Source organism: Rhipicephalus microplus, chromosome 7 (genome assembly GCF_043290135.1).
Source record: "Rhipicephalus microplus isolate Deutch F79 chromosome 7, USDA_Rmic, whole genome shotgun sequence".
Classification (NCBI taxonomy): domain Eukaryota; kingdom Metazoa; phylum Arthropoda; class Arachnida; order Ixodida; family Ixodidae; genus Rhipicephalus; species Rhipicephalus microplus.
The window spans coordinates 172,580,747-172,590,746 of NC_134706.1; the positions used below are offsets into that span (position 1 = coordinate 172,580,747).

The 10,000-nt window shown below is 59.5% G+C and overlaps 2 non-coding genes across 2 annotated transcripts; both read left to right on the top strand.

Annotated features, from left to right (window-relative positions):
* Positions 1–6,073: 6,073 nt before the first annotated feature.
* Positions 6,074–7,888, top strand: LOC142767983 (small subunit ribosomal RNA). Its single transcript, XR_012885189.1, has one exon. It is a non-coding gene; the product is annotated as a small subunit ribosomal RNA (ribosomal RNA).
* Positions 7,889–9,607: 1,719 nt separating this feature from the next.
* On the top strand, positions 9,608–9,760 carry LOC142767934 (5.8S ribosomal RNA). The gene has a single exon (XR_012885149.1). It is a non-coding gene; the product is annotated as a 5.8S ribosomal RNA (ribosomal RNA).
* Positions 9,761–10,000: the final 240 nt, after the last annotated feature.

Consider the following 10,000-nt stretch of genomic DNA (forward strand, 5'->3'; position numbering starts at 1 on the left):
TCGCCCCGGCAGACGCGTTTTTTTTTTCTTTCGCCCCGGCAGACGTGGTTCCCCCCCCCCCCCCTTTTCGCTCGCCCCGGCTGACGAGGTTTTCGCGCCGCCCCGGCTGACGCAGTTTTCGCGCCGCCCCGGCTGACGCGGTTTCGTGCCGCCCCGGCTGACGCGGTTTTCGCGCCGCCCCGGCTGACGCGGTTTTTGCGTCGCCCCGGCTGACACGGTTCGGACTTTGCACTTTTCGGCTGTGCCTGGCTGGCGGCCCACTCACTCGATCGCCATGTCTGTTTGCCACAGTTTTCCCGGTGGTGCCGCACCCGGGCTTGCCCCGGCAGACGCGTTTTTTTTTTTCTTTTCGCCCCGGCTGACGCAGTTTTCGCCCCGCCCCGGCTGACGCGGTTTCGTGCCGCCCCGGCAGACGCGGTTTTTTGCGCCGCCCCGGCTGACGCGGTTTTTGCCGCCCCGGCTGACGCAGTTCGGACTTTGCACTTTTTGGCTGAGCCTGGCTGGCGGCCCACTCACTCGATCGCCATGTCTGTTTGCCACAGTTTTCCCGGTGGTGCCGCACCCGGGCTCGCCCCGGCAGACGCGTTTTTTTTTTTCCTTCGCCCCGGCAGACGTGGTTCCCCCCCCCCCCCCCTCCGTCTTTCTTTTTGTTTTTTTTTTCGCCGCGGCTGAAGTGGATTTTTCGGTGCCTCGACGCCCCGGTAGTCGCGGTTTTTCCGTTTCCGCACGGCCCCGGCTGACGCTGCTCGGTCACAGTCGCCTTTTGTGAGGATTGCAGACTTCTTGAGCGCGGGTGTTTTTTTTTTGTTGTTGTTGTTGTTTTATTACGCATTCGCTCCAGCAGACGCTGTTTAGACTTTTTGTTTCCTCTTTTATCCTGCGACGAGGTGACGAGGTTTATTCGGTGCCCCGCCGCCCCGGCTGAAGTGATTTTTCCTGTCCCGTGCCGCCCCGGCTGACGCGGTTGGGACTTCGCGTTTGTTCGGCCGCCACGGGTTTTGGCGCACTCGCTCGGTTGCTTGTTGTTGCCACTTGTTGCGAACCCAGGTTTCTTGAGCGAGCGCGGGCGTTTTTTCTTCCTTTCTTTCTTTGTTCTATGTGTTAGCGAATCGGCCTTTAATATCACACGAGGACTCACAACCAACAATTTTCAGTTTGAAGTGTAAAAAATCTGCAGGTGTTGACGTAACTGACTTGCCCCGTACCCTTGAGTACATCCATGAAGTTCTCGTAGTACTACTAAATCGCATTATTCCAAGTGGAGAAATTCCCATAAACTTGCAAACCTCTACACGAAAATCGGTGCGCGTGATAAAGTTGAAAATTATCGTCCGATATCAAATGTGCCTTCTATAACACAAATTCTAGGAAAAAAAAAAAAAAAACACTTGTTCGCCGTTTTCTGCGCCGTGACTGGCAGCACTCCGGCGAAGCGAAACGGGGTCGATTCGAGCACGATATCGGCGTCTTTCGACGTGCTCGCCGGCGACCGTCGCACGAGTACGTCGCACGAGCGCGTCTGCCGGGGCGCCGTTTGCGAAGCCGACGCAAAAGTGGGAACCGCCGCTCGGATGATCGCCGCTTTCGGCAGAGTGAGTGTTGGCACTCCGGGGAAGCGAAACAGCGTGAATGCGCCCACGAAATCGGCGTATTTTGAAGTGCCCGCCGGCGACCGTCGCACGAGTACGGTAAACCGCGTCAGCCGGGGCGTAGTTCGGGACGCCGACGAAAAAGTGGGAAGCGCAACTCGGATCTTCGCCGTTTTTGCAGGAGTGAGTGGCGGCCCTCCTGCGAGACCAAGAAGCATCGATTCGTGCACGAATTCGGCGCCTTTCGACGTGATCGCCGGCGACCGTCGCTCGAGTAGGGCAAACCGCGTCTGCCGGGGCGGGCTTCGGGACGCCGATGCGAAAGTGGGAAACGCTGCTCGGATGTTCGCCGTTTTTGGCCGAGTGAGTGCTGGCACTCGGGCGAAGCCAAACGGGGCCGATTACGGCACGATATCGGCGTCTTTCGACGTGCCCGGCGGCGACCGTCGCACGAGTACGGTAAACCGCGTCAGCCCGGGCGGAGTTCGGGACGCCGATGCGAAAGTGGAGAACGCCGCTCGGATCTTCGCCGTTTTTGGAGGAGTGAGTGGCGGCACTCCGGAGAAGCCAAGGAGCGCCAATTAGCGCACGATATCGGCGTCTTTCGACGCGCTCGCCGGCGACCGTCGAACGAGTAGGGCAAACCGCGTCTGCCGGGGCGGGGTTTACGACGCCGACGCAAAAGTGGGAACCGCCGCTCGGATGTTGGCCGTTTTTGGCAGAGTGAGTGCTGGCACACCGGCGACGCGAAAGAGCGCGAAAGCGCCCACGAAAGTGGCGTATTTGGACGTGCTTGACGGCGACCGCTGCAGGAGTACGAAAAACCACGTCAGCCGGGGCGAGCGACCCACGGCGGTCTGGGTGCTTATCGCTGCTATTATAGGGGCACCCCGGCAGACGCAGAAAAAAAAAATTTTTTTTCGACCTTCTTTTTTGCTGGTCGAGCTCGGGTAACCCAGGTCGCAATGGGAGCCGCGCACGAAAGCGGCGTCGCGAGACGCGTTCGCGGTCGCTAGTCGCACGAGCTCGGCAACCGCGTCAGCCGGCGCGGAGTTCGGGATGCCGACGGCTAAGTGGGTACCGCTGCTCGGATGTTCGCCGTTTTTGGCCGAGTGAGTGCTGGCACTCCGGCGAAGCGAAACGGGGCCGATTCGGGCACGATATCGGCGTATTTCGACGTGCTCGCCGGCGACCGTCGCACGAGTACGGCAAAGCGCGTCTGCCGGGGCGAGGTTTGCGATGCTGACGAAAAAGTGGGAAGCGCCGCTCGGATCTTCGCCGTTTTTGCAGGAGTGAGTGGCGGCCCTCCTGCGAGACCAAGAAGCATCGACTCGCGCACGATATCGGTGTCTTTCGACGTGCCCGCCGGCCACCGCCGCACGAGTACGGCAAACCGCGTATGCCGGGGCGGGGTTGGCGACGCCGACGCAAAAGTGGGAACCGCCACTAGGATGTTCGCCGTTTTTGGCAGAGTGAGTGCTGGCACACCGGCGACGCGAAAGAGCGCGAAAGCGCCCACGAAAGTGGCGTATTTGGACGTGCTTGACGGCGACCGCTGCAGGAGTACGAAAAACCACGTCAGCCGGGGCGAGCGACCCACGGCGGTCTGGGTGCTTATCGCTGCTATTATAGGGGCACCCCGGCAGACGCAGAAAAAAAAATTTTTTTTCGACCTTCTTTTTTGCTGGTCGAGCTCGGGTAACCCAGGTCGCAATGGGAGCCGCGCACGAAAGCGGCGTCGCGAGACGCGTTCGCGGTCGCTAGTCGCACGAGCTCGGCAACCGCGTCAGCCGGCGCGGAGTTCGGGATGCCGACGGCTAAGTGGGTACCGCTGCTCGGATGTTCGCCGTTTTTGGCCGAGTGAGTGCTGGCACTCCGGCGAAGCGAAACGGGGCCGATTCGGGCACGATATCGGCGTATTTCGACGTGCTCGCCGGCGACCGTCGCACGAGTACGGCAAAGCGCGTCTGCCGGGGCGAGGTTTGCGATGCCGACGAAAAAGTGGGAAGCGCCGCTCGGATCTTCGCCGTTTTTGCAGGAGTGAGTGGCGGCCCTCCTGCGAGACCAAGAAGCATCGACTCGCGCACGATATCGGTGTCTTTCGACGTGCCCGCCGGCCACCGCCGCACGAGTACGGCAAACCGCGTATGCCGGGGCGGGGTTGGCGACGCCGACGCAAAAGTGGGAACCGCCACTAGGATGTTCGCCGTTTTTGGCAGAGTGAGTGCTGGCACTCCGGCGAAGCGAAAGAGCGCGAATGCGCCCACGAAAGTGGCGTGTTTGGACGTGCTTGACGACGACCACCGCAGGAAAACGAAAAACCACGTCAGCCGGGGCGAGCGACCCATGGCGGTCTGGGTGCTTATCGCTGCTATTATAGGGGCACCCCGGCAGACGCAAAAAAAAAAAAAATTTTTTTTCGACATTCTTTCTTGCTCGTCGACCTCGGGTGACCCAGGTCGCAGTGGGAGCCGCGCACGAAAGCGGCGTCGCGAGACGGCTTCGCGGTCGCTAGTCGCACGAGCTCGGCAACCGCGTCTGCCGGGGCGGAGTTCGGGACGCCGACGGCTAAGTGGGAACCGCCGCTCGGATGTTCGCCGTTTGTGGCCGAGTGAGTGCTGGCACTCCGGCGAAGCCAAACGGGGCCGATTCCGGCACGATATCGGCGTCTTTCTACGTGCTCGCCGGCGACCGTCGCACGAGTACGGCAAAGTGCGTCTGCCGGGGCGGGGTTTGCGACGCGTACGCAATAGTGAGAACCGTCGCTCGGATGTTCGTCGTCTTTCGCCGAGCCAGTGCTGGCACTCCGGCGAAGCCGAACGGAGCCGATTCGGGCACGATATCGGCGTCTTTCCACGTGCTCGCCGGCGACCGTCGCACGAGTACGGTAAACCGCGTCAGCCGGGGCGGAGTTCGGGACGCCGATGCGAAAGTGGGAAGCGCCGCTCGGATCTTCGCCGTTTTTGGAGGAGTCAGTGGCGGCACTCCGGTGAAGCCAAGGTGCGCCAATTCGCGCACGATATCGGCGTCTTTCGACGTGCCCGCCGGCCACCGTCGCACGAGTACGGCAAACCTCGTCTGCCGGGGCGGGGTTTGCGACGCCGACGCAAAAGTGGGAACCGCCGCTCGGATGTTCGCCGTTTTTGGCAGAGTGAGTGCTGGCACTCCGGCGAAGCGAAAGAGCGTGAATGCGCCCACGAAAGTAGCGTATTTGGACGTGCTTGACGGCGACCGCCGCAGGAGTACGAAAAACCACGTCAGCCGGGGCGAGCGACCCACGGCGGTCTGGGTGCTTATCGCTGCTATTATAGGGGCACCCCGGCAGACGCAGAAAGAAAAAAAAAAAAAATGGGGACATGGCGTGCGTCACCGTGCGGCTTCGCAGCGTTGCCGAAGTCGCCGAGCCCTTCGACTGAGCCGAACGGCGGACAGGGAACGTTGGTCGGCCGTTCTAACCTGTCGGTGCCACGCCGAGACGTCGTTAAGGAAAACCGCGTCGTGGGCCTCTACGACGCCGTCGAGTCGTTGTACGTTTGGTGTCCAGCGTGTCGGCGGCGAGTAGCGGACACGTCGTTCACGACTTCGGTCTTTCGCAGTCGACGCGAACTTGCGGAGAGTCGTGGTGCCTCACGTTTTCGGCAGAAACCGCGGCGGAATTTTCCCGTGCGTGCGCGCACGACCTCGGTGCTGTGCCGTCAGCGTAGTGTTGCACAAACTCGTGGCCTACCCAAGGTGCGGTACGTTTGCGGCCGTATCCTCGGTGGGAATTTCGTGAGTAGGGTCGCAAATTCTACGACCTCGGCGGGTTTGAGAGCGACGTAGACTTGTGGCACGCTCAACGTGCCACACGTTTCGGGGCACACCCGCGGTGAAATTTTCTCGAGTACGCTCGTATTAGTGCCCAAGGAGGTCTGGGTACTTATCGCTGCTATTATGTGGGGGTTCTCGTGAGCGGCGTACGCGAAAGCGACCGGGTGTCTGATATGCGGCGGGCTTCGGCCTCGTCAAGCGTGTCCTCGGGTCTGCTCCAGGGGAATCCACGGCAGTCGTCTGCAGCCTCATCCGCTTGATGCGTTAGGGGCTGGTTGTCGGACGGTGCCGTTTTACCACGATATCGAGGTGTGTTCCGTGTCGTCCTCGGGCGATTCAGATGCGAAAGCGCCGAAGACGCGGGCGTGACCCGTCGTCTGGCGGCTTTGCAGTCTCGGCTCCGTTGCTAGTTCCGGCCGGTCCACCGACAGTGCAGCGGGCTTGGGCAACCCGCACGGCGCGACCGAGTCGATGCAACGAAAAAGAGCGAGCATGAACGTGCTTCTTGCCGCACGGCTCCCACTCGTCTTTCGGGAAGGTTGTGCCGTAGCGAGCTCGAACGCCGTCATCTCGGAGTGCAAAATAAGCGTGTTGGGGCGCCTGAAGGTGGCCTCCGCCGCACACAGACTGCGTCCGGCCCGCCGAAGGCGAGGACGGACGCGCAGTCGAACGATTACCTGGTTGATCCTGCCAGTAATCATATGCTTGTCTCAAAGATTAAGCCATGCATGTCTAAGTACATGCCGAAATAAGGCGAAACCGCGAATGGCTCATTAAATCAGTTATGGTTCCTTAGATCGTTTCTTCCTACTTGGATAACTGTGGCAATTCTAGAGCTAATACATGCAGTGAGCCTGGAGCCCTTTGGGTAACGGGTGCTTTTATTAGACCAAGATCGATCGGGTTTCGGCCCGTATTGTGTGGTGACTCTGGATAACTTTGTGCTGATCGCATGGCCACGAGCCGGCGACGTTTCTTTCAAGTGTCTGCCTTATCAACTTTCGATGGTAGGTTACTTGCTTACCATGGTTGTTACGGGTAACGGAGAATCAGGGTTCGATTCCGGAGAGGGAGCCTGAGAAACGGCTACCACATCCAAGGAAGGCAGCAGGCGCGCAAATTACCCACTCCCGGCACGGGGAGGTAGTGACGAAAAATAACAATACGGGACTCTTTTGAGGCCCCGTAATTGAAATGAGTACACTCTAAATCCTTTAACGAGGATCAATTGGAGGGCAAGTCTGGTGCCAGCAGCCGCGGTAATTCCAGCTCCAATAGCGTATACTAAAGCTGCTGCGGTTAAAAAGCTCGTAGTTGGATCTCAGTTCCAGACGAGTAGTGCATCTACCCGATGCGACGGCTCGGACTGAACATCATGCCGGTTCTTTCTTGGTGCACTTCATTGTGTGCCTCGAGATGGCCGGTGCTTTTACTTTGAAAAAATTAGAGTGCTCAACGCAGGCGAGTCGCCTGAATAAACTTGCATGGAATAATAGAACAAGACCTCGTTTCTGTTCTGTTGGTTTTTGGAATACGAGGTAATGATTAAGAGGGACGGACGGGGGCATTCGTATTGCGGCGCTAGAGGTGAAATTCTTGGACCGTCGCAAGACGAACTACTGCGAAAGCATTTGCCAAGAATGTTTTCATTGATCAAGAACGAAAGTCAGAGGTTCGAAGGCGATCAGATACCGCCCTAGTTCTGACCATAAACGATGCCAACCAGCGATCCGCCTGAGTTACTCAAATGACTCGGCGGGCAGCTTCCGGGAAACCAAAGTATTTGGGTTCCGGGGGAAGTATGGTTGCAAAGCTGAAACTTAAAGGAATTGACGGAAGGGCACCACCAGGAGTGGAGCCTGCGGCTTAATTTGACTCAACACGGGAAAACTTACCCGGCCCGGACACTGGGAGGATTGACAGATTGAGAGCTCTTTCTTGATTCGGTGGATGGTGGTGCATGGCCGTTCTTAGTTGGTGGAGCGATTTGTCTGGTTAATTCCGATAACGAACGAGACTCTAGCCTATTAAATAGGTGCGGGGTTCCCAGCACCTTACAACCTTCTTAGAGGGACAAGCGGCTCCTAGCCGCACGAAACAGAGCAATAACAGGTCTGTGATGCCCTTAGATGTCCGGGGCCGCACGCGCGCTACACTGAAGGAAGCAGCGTGTCTTTATCCCTGTCTGAAAAGACTGGGTAACCCGTGGAACTTCTTTCGTGATTGGGATAGGGGCTTGCAATTGTTCCCCTTGAACGAGGAATTCCCAGTAAGCGCGAGTCATAAGCTCGCGTTGATTACGTCCCTGCCCTTTGTACACACCGCCCGTCGCTACTACCGATTGAATGATTTAGTGAGGTCTTCGGACCGATGTCCGGCGCGGCCTTTCGGTTGCGCCGGTCTGTTGGAAAGATGACCAAACTTGATCATTTAGAGGAAGTAAAAGTCGTAACAAGGTTTCCGTAGGTGAACCTGCGGAAGGATCATTAACGGATTGTGAAGGGTGAGCGCCTCAGCTGCGTCTGCGCCCGACACTTTCTGCCGCTGACCCCGTTTGGACGCGGGGTCGGCTTTTCCCCACGGGGCTGCCTGAATGTGGAGCGGCACCCCGTGACAAATTGTTGCGCCCAGCGGACGCCAACACCGCGACCTTGGACGGTCGGCCAGGTGGCGGACGCGGGTACAAACGGCGCAACGCACTCATAGGTCGGCTTTCGACCCGCCACTGCACCGTGGCTCGAAGCGCTCGAAATGCGCGACCCGACCGCTGCGGGACCGCCTAGTACTGTAAACAGGAGCGGCGGAGCGCGAACGGCGAGTCGTGGTTACGTCGGTAGAAGGCGAGGCTGCGCGTTCCCGAAACGCCAGCCGAGTGCCCTCCCGACCGTTCGAGCGTGCAAGAACGAGACCCGACAATCGCGCGGCGACTGCCAAGTACGAGAGGAACGGCACAAGCGTCGGCGGTCGGTCAAGGAACTGGCGATGTGACGGGTCCGCTGTGCACCAGTGCATACCGTCCCGCCGTCCGCGGCAAGCGCCTCCGCGTCCTCGGGTGACGGAGGCTGCCGGTCGGTTCTTGCAGGCGAGGGATCTCGCTGGCACCGGTTCGCGTTGACGCGCGGCCGGTCATGGCACGGCGATGCGACGGCCGAGGTGCGCAGTACTCGATGGAGGAACCGCACGCTCCGATGACCGTCCCGCCCTCCGCGGCGTATGCGTACCGACCGTAATGGTTGCAGCAGCGCCGGCCGGCTTTTGAATTCGCCACACGAAACACGGTGCGAGATCGCGGTTAGGGGAGCGTCGACGTTGCCAGGCGTTTTGCTTGCTGCCGAGGGAAAGGCGGCACGGCCACGTCGCGCTCGTCGCGATTAGCGGGTCTGCGCGCTTTGGGAAGGTGCCGCAACGACTTGCCGAAAGAGGAAGCACGGAAGAACGAGGGACTTGGACGTCCCGACAATTGAACGCACTTGCGGCCAGGCCCTTGCTGGCTTCGTTCTTCCGCCTCGAGTAGGCTCGTACGCGGCTCCGGCGCCGAAAGTGGTCCTTGGCACCGACTTCGGTGGACGTGGGAAGTGCCGCGCAAGTACGGCGCGCCTGGCTCCACCTGTTGGCTAAAGTAGGCAGCCGGATCGGCATTTTGGTGTGCGGTGGCAAACCGTGGATGCGAAAAAAGCTTGTGCGATTTCGTGGAACAAAAAGCGGGGGTCCCCCTTTTTATGCGGAGGAGACCGACCCGCCTGTCGTGGTGAACCGCGACGCCACGGTAAAAACGGGAGAGGCTTGTCGATGGGACCGTGCATCCCGCGCTCCACGGAGGCCGGGAGGCGGCCGCCCGAGGAAATGTGTAGCCGTCGAGGCCCGCATCTGCGTGCACTCTTATCCAAATGGGTGTACCGCAGGCATTTTCTGGTTAGGCGGGCCAATGAGAGCGAGCACACAACGATACCTACGGGTCCGGCTTGGAGAACCGGCTTCGACGCCTCCCGAGTATTTATAGAGGGGTGGACCACGAAAGCACTCGCAAGTAGCGAAAGCGAAACGCCGTCCGAAACACACCGTTTGCTCGATTTGCGGCAGCCGAAAAAGGCGCGGCAGAGTTTTGGAGTCCAAGCGTGCGCTGAAAAGCGCCCTTCTTGGCCACTGTTTGGCCGAGTGCCAGAAACGTTTGGTTTTGACTGTACGGAATTGAACAAACACTTTTTCACGACTCTAAGCGGTGGATCACTCGGTTCTCGGGTCGATGAAGAACGCAGCCAGCTGCGAGACTTGGTGTGAATTGCAGGACACACTGAGCACTGATTCTTTGAACGCACATTGCGGCCTTGGGTCTTCCCTTGGCTTCGTCTGTCTGAGGGTCGGATCACATATCAAGAGAGCCTTCGGCGCACAAGGGAACGTGAGCCGTCGACTCGTTTTGACCGCGTCGGCAACACGGACAGCACGCTGAACACCTCACAGCGAGCGCCAACAGCGGCCACTCAAGGGCGAGACGGTGGCGACCGTCGTGCCAGAGCCCAACCGAAACGGGGGCGACCGACTGCATTGAGGATGTGGCACCTCGTTGAGACCGCCGCAGGACTTCGAGTCGGAAGGAAGCC